Source organism: Esox lucius, chromosome 18 (genome assembly GCF_011004845.1).
Source record: "Esox lucius isolate fEsoLuc1 chromosome 18, fEsoLuc1.pri, whole genome shotgun sequence".
Lineage (NCBI taxonomy): Eukaryota > Metazoa > Chordata > Actinopteri > Esociformes > Esocidae > Esox > Esox lucius.
In genome coordinates, this window is record NC_047586.1 from 15,776,804 (window position 1) to 15,788,892 (window position 12,089).

The window sequence follows — 12,089 nt, forward strand, 5'->3', positions numbered from 1 at the left end:
GTGATTTTGGAAGTATTACCTAGTTGACGCTGAACCCCTTCTCAACTGACTTAAGCTAAGACAATTAACGCGGCAATCAATGTTGATGTTTCTTTTGGTGAAGATTCTTATTCCCAGTATTTTCCTTCTAGCCAAAGATATTTTGCATAGGTACCTGCACTCAGAGGAGAGGTTATTTATGATGCATTTTCCCCTGAGCTAAGGTCTGTCCAATATAATTTACCATTAGCCAGTGTGGCAAACGTGACAATGTCCAAAGAAGTTCTCCCCGAAATATGGAGTTGCCCAGAGCTCGTCAGAAGGGGTCGTAGGGATACCATTGCAGGTCTTTTGTGCCTCTGCAGTTTCTGGATTTCTGTTATGTCAATGTAAATCCTGTAAATCCTGTCAATGTAAATACAGTCCTGTTGTTTGGCCCTTTAATGGGTACATCCATTTTTCATTCCTTCAGATTTTCACTGTAGGGAAAACCAGTTTGTTTTTCTATACTTACAGTACCTTGAGGAATTTGCTATCTCCTTATTGTCGAGTCTCTTTCTGGAGTCTGCTGCGCTTTCTGCTCTTCTTTCGTGGTGTGGTAGCGAATTAGACCTGGGCGGGGCCAGACAGCACCTGAGCCTGAACTACAACCACCAGCACTACGCATCCAGCCCTGTGATTCAAACCAGCCCAGAAGAGAAACACACGGTGCTATACTGGACATTCCCTCAGGGCAAAACCAACTGCACTTCCACATACTACCAGCTGCCAGTGAATGCAAAGGAATTAGCATGTTCTGTTTGTGACTGTGTGTGTGCGTGTGCTCCATTAGAACATTATGCAGTTGTCAATCATGTTATTACATGCATAGCTCAAGGCCTGTTCTTTTTCAAGACGGTGTCTGGGGTTGTAGGAGTTCTCAGTGCTTTTCTTTGGTCTTAAAGGTGCTCCTGTTCCCACTCAGCTAGAAGAGTAAGAGTTAGCCCTCTGGTGTTTGTTCTGCTGTTAGTGGGGGAGAGGAAAAGAGGAGGGGAGTGTGCCAGAGAAAAGTGCTTCTGAGAGGTAGAGAGATGTTCAGTCATTTCTATGTCTTATTTGTTTTGATGAGATGTTCAGAAATGGAAGAGAGGGAGGGGGTCCTGGGAGGGACAGATTTTCAAATGAAGGAGGGAGAAAAGAAGGCTCTTTGAAAGCTCATCTTTACATCCTCAACAGTTCATTAATGAAGAAGCCCGATCCTTTACTCCCTTTGTCTGATAATTCTGCCTATAATCTATCCCTTTGTCGTCTGAGTGTCATTGGAGAGATACAGAGAAATAAAAGAGAGGCAGGGACTTTGAGATACATATATACTGTAGACAGAGACAGAGTAAGAGAGACATTGATAGAGAGAAAGACAGTGACAGAAAGAGCGAGATGGAGACAGCGGGATTTGTTCAGCTGTCCTTCCTTAAAGCCAAGCCAAGCAGATTGAGACAGTCATTTTGTTGACTTCCCAGGCACTGTGTGTGTGTGTGTGTGTGTGTATCTTTCTCACAAGGTTAGTAAACTGCGTATGTGTTTTTGTGGGTATGTTTTCCTTTGTAGCAGTGACTCTCCTACAGTCATTCAGAGTGTTTAAAAGATTTAGAGGTCACAGTGTAATTGTATCTCACTGGAGGCCAGATGTGTTCAGCTCCTGTAACTAAATGCAGATGGACTTACAGATTACATTAGGACAATGCTTGTAATTGTGTGCAGATATTCCTTAGTGAGGAATAGTAAAAATCCTTAATTATCATTAAGTCCTGTGACAGTAGCACTATGTGGCCTAGGTTTAACCACAGTTTGTGACTGCAGGATTTGGTAGCCTGGTGAACTACAGAGTGGGATGGAGATAGAGAGAAACAATGACAGAGGCCCTTTTGTCTCTAGAGGTCATCTATGTAATATAGTCTCTGGAGGTCATGTGTGAAATATTCACTATCTCTGAAGTCATGTCATATTCTCTAGAGTTAATTTAAGTAGGGATCATGAGTGTAATAGAGATACATAGTCTCCGGGGGTAATGCATGTTTATATAGACTGTCTCTGTAGGTCATGTGTGTAGCAGTCACTATCTCTAGAGGTTCAGTAATCTGTTTAATATAGACATTCAGTATCATTAAGAGGTCATTTCTGCAGGACTCCATTGTCATTTTAGAATGCCTGGCGGGAGGGCTGAACAGAAGAACCCAAAAAATTAGCAAAAGACAGAAGGTGGAGAAAAGAGGAAAGAAGGAGTAGGAGAGAGGAGGAGAGATGTTAGCACAGGACCCCGCTGAGCCCCACAGCAGCCATCGCCCTTTAGGAGAGAGGGAGAGATGGGGGGGGGGGGGGGGGAGAGAAAGAGGGAGAAATAAAAAGAAAAGCACACCAAGCCATTGTGGCAGCCCCAAGCTTCAGCTCTTCGGTCACGTGTGTGTGTGTGTGTGTGTGGCAGGCCTCCAGTCTTCCTGTTTGTCACTTGCACGGCCCTCCTCCCACCTTCTAGTGGGGATAACTGGGGAGTGCCCACTGATGTGGCCAAACACGCCGCTTTTGGAACGTCTGTGTATGTGTGTGGAAAAATAACACGGAGGATTGATTGTATACAATCAACCCTACAGGTTAGTAGTGAAGAAAAGAAACCTAGAAGATATCTTTCTTTACTCTTATCTTCTCCACCGGCACCCTCAGTCGATACACACACACACACGTGCGCACGCACACGTGCACGCACACGTGCACGCACGCCTGTAACACATTGTTTTGGCCACAGGCTATAGCTGGTTCCAGCTGGATTTAAAGCCACAACGTTTCTCACAAACCTCGAGAGAGTATTCTCCACCCGATTTTCCCTTCCTTTTTCTTCTCCTGCTGTCCTTGGATTCATCAGTATTGCATTGTTACATCAAGAGACAGCCACTGTTCCTGCAGTCCGGATTCATTTCAGACATTTCACCTTGTTTTACGAACACAACTGCATTAATAAAATACTACATACAACCTTAAAATATGGAGACGAAAAATTATTTGTATGTGATACATTTTTACGTTGACCTGTTTTGGAAATGTAGCTATCCAATAAGGGGATGATCCAGAACCTCAGGGGTCAAATATAACCACACAGCCAGTAATGCTGTAGAGTGTAGTACTGTAGATCCTCCCTCCGTCCCTCCCCCTAGTGTAGGACTTTAACCCTGTAACCTCCCTCTGTGCTTTTCTATGCCTTCGCATCACACACACCACTCAGAGAGTAGTGGGCTTGTGTCCCAAATGACACCCTAGTCCCTATCTAGTGCACTGCTGTAGACCTGAGCCCTGTGAAAACTGGTACACTATATAATATAGGGTGTCATTTGAGATGCTTCGTTAGTTCCCCCCTCAGCGTCATATCTGAGCGGCACCAGTATGTAGGTTGGAGATTAAAGATGATAAATATTACATCAGCTCCGGCTATAAATGTACTGCTCATGTGACAGAGGAGAAGGAGTTACTGCACAGACATTGTTCACTCTCATGGGGGGGGGGGGGGGGGGGGTGTTAGATGGCTTTTAACATGGCAAATGCGCACAGTTTTATTTACATTGTTGTATACATTTTTAAGTTTTCTGTTACTTCTAAATCGTCTGATAGTACACTGTTGTACATTAACTCATGCTAACCCCGCTCAGTTCATTTACCCTCTGTGATCTGTCTGATTTTGTTATTGTTACTAATCTACCAATCACTTATGAGGCTGATTTTACCTCATGAAATCACACTGTGAAATATGTCCGTAGGTGTTTTGTACGTCAAAAGGTCAATTTGTGAGAATGGGTTGTTGTGTTCAGATTCCAAACTCATCTATGAGGCTTTCAAAAATATGTATTGGATGAATGTGCTTAAAATTCCACTCTTGACTAAGGGACCTTATGAAAGTTGTATGTATGGGTGATTGAGGAAGGGGTAGTTATTTAAATGTAAATCCGTACACTTGCATTGACGTTGGAGCGAGCGTGGCTAAAGTTAACAAGTATGTAACTCATCACACTGCTTTTTATGGAAGAATCATGCTGTATGATAAAAAAATAATAATCTGCTAATATTAGGATTTATTTATTAATTGTGATTAACTACAGAACTGAATGCAATTAATACCAATTTGAAAGGTTTGACAGTCCTGTTTTTTCTTGAATGTTCTGACGGGATATAATGGCAGATCAGGCATCAGGGCTCGATCGAGCAGTGTTGATGAGTGAAAGCCTCCAGGGAGGCTGGCCTGTCATGCTCCAGGGGCTTTGCCTCTACAGTCTCTTTCTACACACACCACACATACACACCATAGAAACACACACCAAGGAATACATTCGGACATACAGAAACACACACCGCAATACACACACACACAGACATACGCTGATACTGGAGAAACTCCTCAAGGCAATCTTGGCCGTTGTGGGATCTATTCTGTGCAATGCTACACTGAATGTATGATGTATATTTAATAGTAAGTTGTTTAGAGAAACTAGTCGGTCCTTCACTCATAATGGGACATTTACTAGGCAGTGAATTTTGTGGTTTTACATTACATTACATTTTGTTAATTGGCATGCCAATGTACATTTGGCCAAAGCGTACTCTGGAATTAATGAATGATTTTGGATATAACGTAATTAAAGCAAGAGTATTAATCAAGATGGTCAAGGGACATTTAAATTGAAGAGAAGAGGGAAACAAGAGAAGAAAAATAATGCAGTAAAATAATAACAAAAGACACGTATCTACGTCCCGGTGAGTTCATCAGCAGTATAATGTGTGTACTGTACGTACATACTGAATACATTTTGTTTTGCTGTACAGCCCTAGCAGGTCCAGGTTCTGCAGTAGGCCATATGCTGAAGGTGACATCAGGCACAGGTCATCTGCAAATTATTATGGAGACTAAGACCAAGAGGATCTATCTAGAATATTGGCCAATTAATTTATGTAAATATTGGTGAGCACATGGCTGAGATTGCAGCCCTTGTAATGTCTCCACCTCTGGTTTGATCATTCTGTTGCCATTTGAATTAATTGCTATGTACTTCACCACCTACATACACCACGTTCAATAACACTTGTGTTTGAGAAGTATTATCGAATGCTTTTTGTAATTCAGTGAAGCAAGGATATTTGTTTGTCTTATTTTGGTGGACGTGTTAATCTCTCACGATCTGTTGGGTGTCAATTCTAAAACTTTTTTTTTAATCTAAGAAGAAGTTAAGAAAAGGAATTGCCCTTTTCGAATTAGTAGGCAGGTTTTAATGTGGATTCCTGTACGGAGACTGAGACGGCCATTTGAAAAACATTGTTTTTGTGTTCCTGCAACCATTTCTGTTTTGAATTGTATGTATGTCTGTTGGAAGGTCAGAGGCCATCAGGCTTTGGCCCAACATGTCCTGGTACTTTGTAGAAGTCATCACGCCATTAATGTTGACACAACAAAGCAGCAGTGATCCACCACCACATTTTACTGTGGTTATCAGGTGCTTTTTCTTCTATGGGGTCACCCTTTATCACCAAACTTGCCAGTGGTTTGCCTGAATATTTTAAGTGTTTGTCTATATGTTACTAATTTCATTCCCTGGCTCTTGCCTGAAAGGTCTAGTGGAATATTCCATCTTGGTCTTCATTAGCCTGTAAGTCATGAACTATTTCCTCTGCAGTAGGTGTTGGCTTATCTACCTCAGCCTACCAGCCAATCATCTTCCAGAACACCTTCCCCCACGTCTTGTTGAAATGTTTGGGGACGGCATAGCTGAGTGGTCAGAGTAGCAGGGAAGACTCCTATTGGACAGGTGTATGGTACAACAATATTAAGTTCCCTGTTTTACGTTCATATGTTAGCATGCTAGTGGCAGTAGTACACACATGTAGTTTTACAGTAAATTTTTGCTAAGGAGTGATGGCCATGTGTGAACACCACAGCCTCGGGCCCCAATGCTTGCGCGTTCAAACTATGAGAGATGCACAATTATTTTAGTTCCTCTGGAATGCTTAACTACCTTAACCGTTATTGTAGTTTATGAGACAAGGTCACCAACACTGACGGACTCTCTGTTCAGAACATATAGAAGTGGACCAGGGCGTTAAAACGCCAACTTAAATACACACTCTTCATTAAACTCATAAAATAATATCAAACTTATGTTACAACATTTTCTACAACATTTCATTCAATGATGTAACTAGTAACTGCTTAACTTGCTCATTTAATGGACATGCTTGTGATGGCTGCAACCAATAGGTTTCATTACTAAAACCAATAGCATGCTTTTCTCAGCATGGTCACTTCTGAAATGGGTGACTTTGAATGGTCGTTGTGCTGGCTTCACTATATGCGCTGTGGACAATAGACTGGGGACGAGGCACAGTTTTGCATCAATAACCTCCATCCTTCTTCCATCCTTGCTTTGTCCTTGATCCTTTCTTCTCTCCTCCATCCTTCCGTCATTCTTCTTTCAAACCCCAGCGTTTGAACAAGGGCCGCCACCATCGCTGCTAATGGCCCTGCATAAGTAGCCATTGTGTAATCAGCCTTTCGCCATATCTCTCTCTTCTGTCTTTCTATTTCCCTCTCTCTCTCTCTCTCTCTCGCTCTCTCGCTCTCTCTCTCTCTCGCTCTGCTCCAGTATGCGCTCCGCACCATTGACTCTCTTGATGGCATTGGACCTCGGGGCTCCCCAATCCCCCGAACATCTCCCCTGCCCTCCCTCCTGCCATCCGCCCTCCCATCCTTTTTACCCTGCTGTCACTCTAAAGCCTCACACCACACCCCACCAGCCAATAGAGCGCTTACTGAAAATGCCACCAGCCAGTCAGGAGTCTCACTGAGCCCTTGATCCCTCCCACTGGGCAAAATCACAACAACGCTTATTCTCAGACTTTTCTTCATGCTACAATAATAAACTACCATTTGGTTCTTCAGCCACTCTGATTTTTTTTTACCGGCCATAATGTTTCTTTCAGTTTCACTGCAAAACACAAACAACAAATGAGGACACAGAGGCATATTTCTTAATAATAAATATTCCTAGTAAACAACAAAGAACAATACTGTAGCATTTTGTACTTCAAGAAGCAGTTCAAGAAGCAGATCACAGATGAAACAAATGTTTTAGCTGGCTCCATAAGGGCATGGGTTTTACATGGTATGGAACGAACAGCAGTTGTTGTGGGAGAATTTCCCCATCTGTATTGCCCCTTGCTTCCTTGAACCAGTAATAACCTGAAGTCTTAACTAGCAGTTACAGTTCAGAATAAAACCAAGCATGTTGTAAACAAATCAATGTAAGTATACAAGAAACCCTCTAAGTAAATTATTGCATTTAAAAGAACAAATGTGGCACAAGGAATAAATCATTTAACGCTCTACTCCAATAGGCTACACTGCGCATATCTTGTTGCTGCCACTTTTTGTGGTTGTAATAGGTATAGCTAGGCACACAGCCCGTCTCGACATTAATATTTGGTAACTTCAGCTACAGTGTACTGCTTTCACTCCTTATTTTGTCAGATTTACAGTACTTGTGGCCCTCTAGGGTTGTAGGGGGGTGGGCCTACCTGCACAGCAAACTGTGGTTGAATTTGGACTGCATGCTTGCACTTCAGCCACAATATCAGATTGTTTTGTTGTGGCATTGGTTGTACTTCCGCTGCAGTAACATGGTTCAGGAAACACTGGGCCACACCCTAACAGCAAACTGAATTAGAAATCAGGAAGTAGAATTTAATTCAAAGCTGTTCAAAACCAATTCGACTGAGGGTTGAAACAATGTTTCTTTGGGATTAACGTTTTATAATTAAAAGAAAAATGAAACATGTTAACGCAAAAAACTTAATGTTTTCATGAAAATTGACAATTAAATGGTCAATGTAGTATACGCAGATCTGCAATAAATTATGCAAATTGTTTTTTTGGGGATTCAGTTTAAAATGAAATGTTTCAGCCTTAATGGTATTGGTTAGCATACATGATGGCAAAGTTAAAATTTGTATGGTCATTTGTGGAATAAATGAGCCATTGGAATTTCATTGCATTCAATTCAACTCATTCAGTTAGGTAAGAGAACTGTACCGCTCTCCATCCTCATAGCCACAGCACACTCATCTATATAGAGATTTAGTGCAGGCCCTTTACCATTCACATTACACTCCTCTATGTAGAGATGTAGGGCAGGCCCTTTACCAGTCACATCACACTCCTCTATATAGAGTTGTAGGGCAGGCCCTTTACCAGTCACATCACACTCCTCTATATAGAGTTGTAGGGCAGGCCCTTTACCAGTCACATCACACTCCTCTATATAGAGATGTAGGGCAGGCCCTTTACCAGTCACATTACACTCCTCTATGTAGAGATGTAGGGCAGGCCCTTTACCAGTCACATCACACTCCTCTATATAGAGTTGTAGGGCAGGCCCTTTACCAGTCACATCACACTCCTCTATATAGAGATGTAGGGCAGGCCCTTTACCAGTCACATCACACTCCTCTATATAGAGATGTAGGGCAGGCCCTTTACCAGTCACATCACACTCCTCTATATAGAGATGTAGGGCAGGCCCTTTACCAGTCACATCACACTCCTCTATATAGAGATGTAGGGCAGGCCCTTTACCAGTCACATCACACTCCTCTATATAGAGATGTAGGGCAGGCCCTTTACCACTCAGCTTGTGCAGTTGATCCACTGTGTGGGAAGATAGCAGTCATTCCTCTACTGTCCTATATTCCTTCCCTGGGATCATTCTGGTTGTCTACTGAATAAGTATATTTCCAGCCTGGTAGAGTGCATGTGCGCCTCGACACAAGTTTGGCACGTTCCAACATTGAGTGGGCAGCAGAAAGAACTAGCCTTACCACGCCGCTTCCAAACCCGGGGTGCCCACTGCTGTGAAACAAACCCTGTTGGCAGGACGACCGCTCATGGAGCTTTAGCTAAGCTAAGAAATCATCCTTTACTAAACAGATAGAGGATGTCATCCTTTGCTTACCAGACAGAGGACATCATCCTTTACTAAACAGAAGAAAACACCCTTTAATGGATGAATAGGGGACGTCTTCCTTTGCTAAACTGAGAGAGGACGTCATCCTGTACTAAACCCATTACTGATGGAGGCCTTATTACTGAAATTAACTGACTCATATCATTTAGACGAGTGCTGCCTGAGCAGATTTAGTTTGACAACTACTCTCTCTCTCTGTCTCTTTGTCATCCCTGTTCGGGGCAGAGAGGGGAACGAAGAGTGAGAGGCAGGTACATGGAAATAAAGTAGCTAATTAATTCAACTAGATAATGAAAACACACACACCCTGCTTGCTTGCCGCCATATATGAATCGTTAAAATGTTCAAATAGATTATTGATATGTTAGAGTGGTGGTTTGAGGATAGAGAGAATGAGTTTGAGAGCAGAGATCAATATTATCCTACAGTATATTCCACTGACCCAATACCAAATTATCATCAATTGCATGTCCTACTTGAAGGGGTGGCTAGAGTACAAAAATCCCTTTTGTAGTAAACTGTAACAGAATACCAAAATAACAACATATTTACATGAGTTAATATTTATGTTATTCAGCCCTGTCTGAATGTTATACTAACAGATGTATTATTCTGTTGTATGTCCTTTAACCAAGTACATGTAATTAATTTCACCTGTTGACATGGTCCAATGACACCAGCTCCTAAACATTAGGCTAATTATTATTTATTGTCCTCGATGTAGAATCTAATTTACATAGTTGGCCTCACAGTCTGCTAAACAAAATACTTTCATATTTACAATTGTGATCTCCTTGTCAAATCTCCTTGCAGAAATGAGTATGCTGTCTTCATTGTCAAAGCCCCACTAAGAACATGTATTGACGCAATTGTATGCTTTGACATAAACTCTTTTATCATTTTTACCTTTTCATAAGCTGAGCGGAGAAAGAAGAATCTCCCTCACTCTGTTCAGCTGAAGTGGATCTGCTCCACTCAGATCTTGAGGGGCGTTTCTTTACATTCCAATCCCCTCAATCCCTTACATAACTAGACAATCATGTGCATCAATGTGCAGCAGTTCAGTGCTGTGACCGGATAGGGTTGGCAGTTCTGGTAAAACCAATGGAATCCAAATAAATCCCCTGGTACTCCGATCCTTGTACAAGTACTGTGCTGTAATGCCACTAGGCCACAGGCAGGCATCTTCCATTGAGAGGGCCTTGGGGAGTATATCAAGCTGCTGAAAATAACTAGCATAGGTTACCAGAATTCATCTACATATACACATTCAGCTGACTGTGTTTTAGCCAGTGTCTGCCCACATCCAAGGCTTAGTGACACCTGAAAGGTGATGAGGCACTGCCCCCCCTCATTGGATTTATGCAGGCGGTCCAAGGTTGCTATGGGATGTTCTAGGGTTGCCATGGCAATGACCCCATGCCATGCCATAGGATCAGCTGTCAGGGGTGTTGCCTGGGAAATCACCAGTCTAGCTTCATACAGAAACCGTTCATTTTCTTGGTTCTGTGAATTTAAAGCAGAAATTAATCCTTACAGTATAGTGATTCCTTGCAGAATCTTTAGATGGGTAAACATATTAATTAATTAGCAAGTTGTTTTTTGTATAGAAACGTTCTATTGACATTCACAGTCCTCTGAAGACTAATGCAAGTTCCAAAATGTAACTCATATTTTGAATGAGTTAGTGTTATGTACTGTATAGGCACTTACGTAGAGATGACGGTAAGACTGATCATGCTTGGTATATTCATTTAAATGTCTGTATTATTTCTGAGTAGTATTTCTGAGTATTATGTTTTATTGTTTTTCTGTACACTCTCTTATTTGCTAGTTCTTACAATGATGAATGTGGGAGCAATTTGTCAGATTAGAAACCACACAGTCAGTCAGTGAAGAAAACAGAGAGAAAAACTGTGAAACAGAGAGAGAAAATTGCAGCCCACAAAATGAAGTGGAAACAGATATGCCCTTCTAATCTCCTGCCAAATGTATGACCACATTAAGAGACACGCATCAGGCAAATCCACAAAGAATTTGGAGGCATCCCATATCTTTTGGGTGAAATATCGCAATTGAGAACATAACCAATATTTCTATTCCCTTGGCACTAATACTTTTTGTACGATGTGATTAGATGGGCAGTATGTTGATGAAGATGGGTAGGAGAAAGAGCTTTTATTCTCCTGTCTCTTTTTCCTTCTATGTCTCTTTTCTCTCTCTCTCTCCTTCTCTCTCTTGTCTTGTGTCTATGTAGAGTGGTTATGTTTTCTGCCAAGGGGAACCTGAATCATCTCTCTTCATTTATTTTTCCCGCTCACCCTCTCCCTCCCCTTTTTCTCTTTCTTCCCCGTTCTGTCTCTCCTGCTCTGTACACCTCTCTCATCCTCCAGGCAAGAAAATATGCTGTCTTGTGTTTACATGTGGTCAGGCCAAAACAACTATAACAAACCCAGATCACCATCAGCCCACCCTCCTCTCTCTCTGTGTCTCTCTGTGTCTTTGTTCCTCCCTGTCTCCATATCTACAGAATCCACCTATTTATCTGTCTATCTGTCTGTCTCTTATCATCTATCATCTTTGTTGTTGTTTTTTGGACTCTCCCCCTCTCCTTTTTTCTCTGACAGTTTACTCCAGTCTTCCAACAAGCCCCACATACAGGAAGATACTCCTCTCCAGCAGAAGGATAATAAACCTTAACAGGAGCCATAATAAGTGCCGTATGATTTACAGTGCCTCTACAATTAGCCTGGTAGCATCGCGCTCTCATAAGCGTTCTGCTCAAATGGAGACCTCGGTGGAGAGTCATGTGTATTGGGTTTTTATGATGCATGCGGAAAATATTAGGAAGGTATTATGGGCTAACTGATATGTTGACTCATAGATATGATATCACGGAGACCACTGTATTTGATTGATAGGACGCCTTCTCACGGGCGGTGATCACATGCTTTTCATGGTTATTTGGGTCATTATGTGATTCATTGTGATTCATCATGTTCCTCTAACATGATTCACATCCTACTGTATCAATAGAGATCCAAATCATGTCATGTTTACTGTGTAATATAAGCATTATAC

At 41.9% G+C, this 12,089-nt stretch overlaps 1 protein-coding gene across 18 annotated transcripts in view; it reads left to right on the top strand.

The window, feature by feature from the left end:
• Window positions 1-12,089, top strand: part of LOC105017684 (neurexin-3b) — a 300,014-nt gene that overhangs the window by 57,396 nt on the left and 230,529 nt on the right. The window lies entirely within an intron of this gene.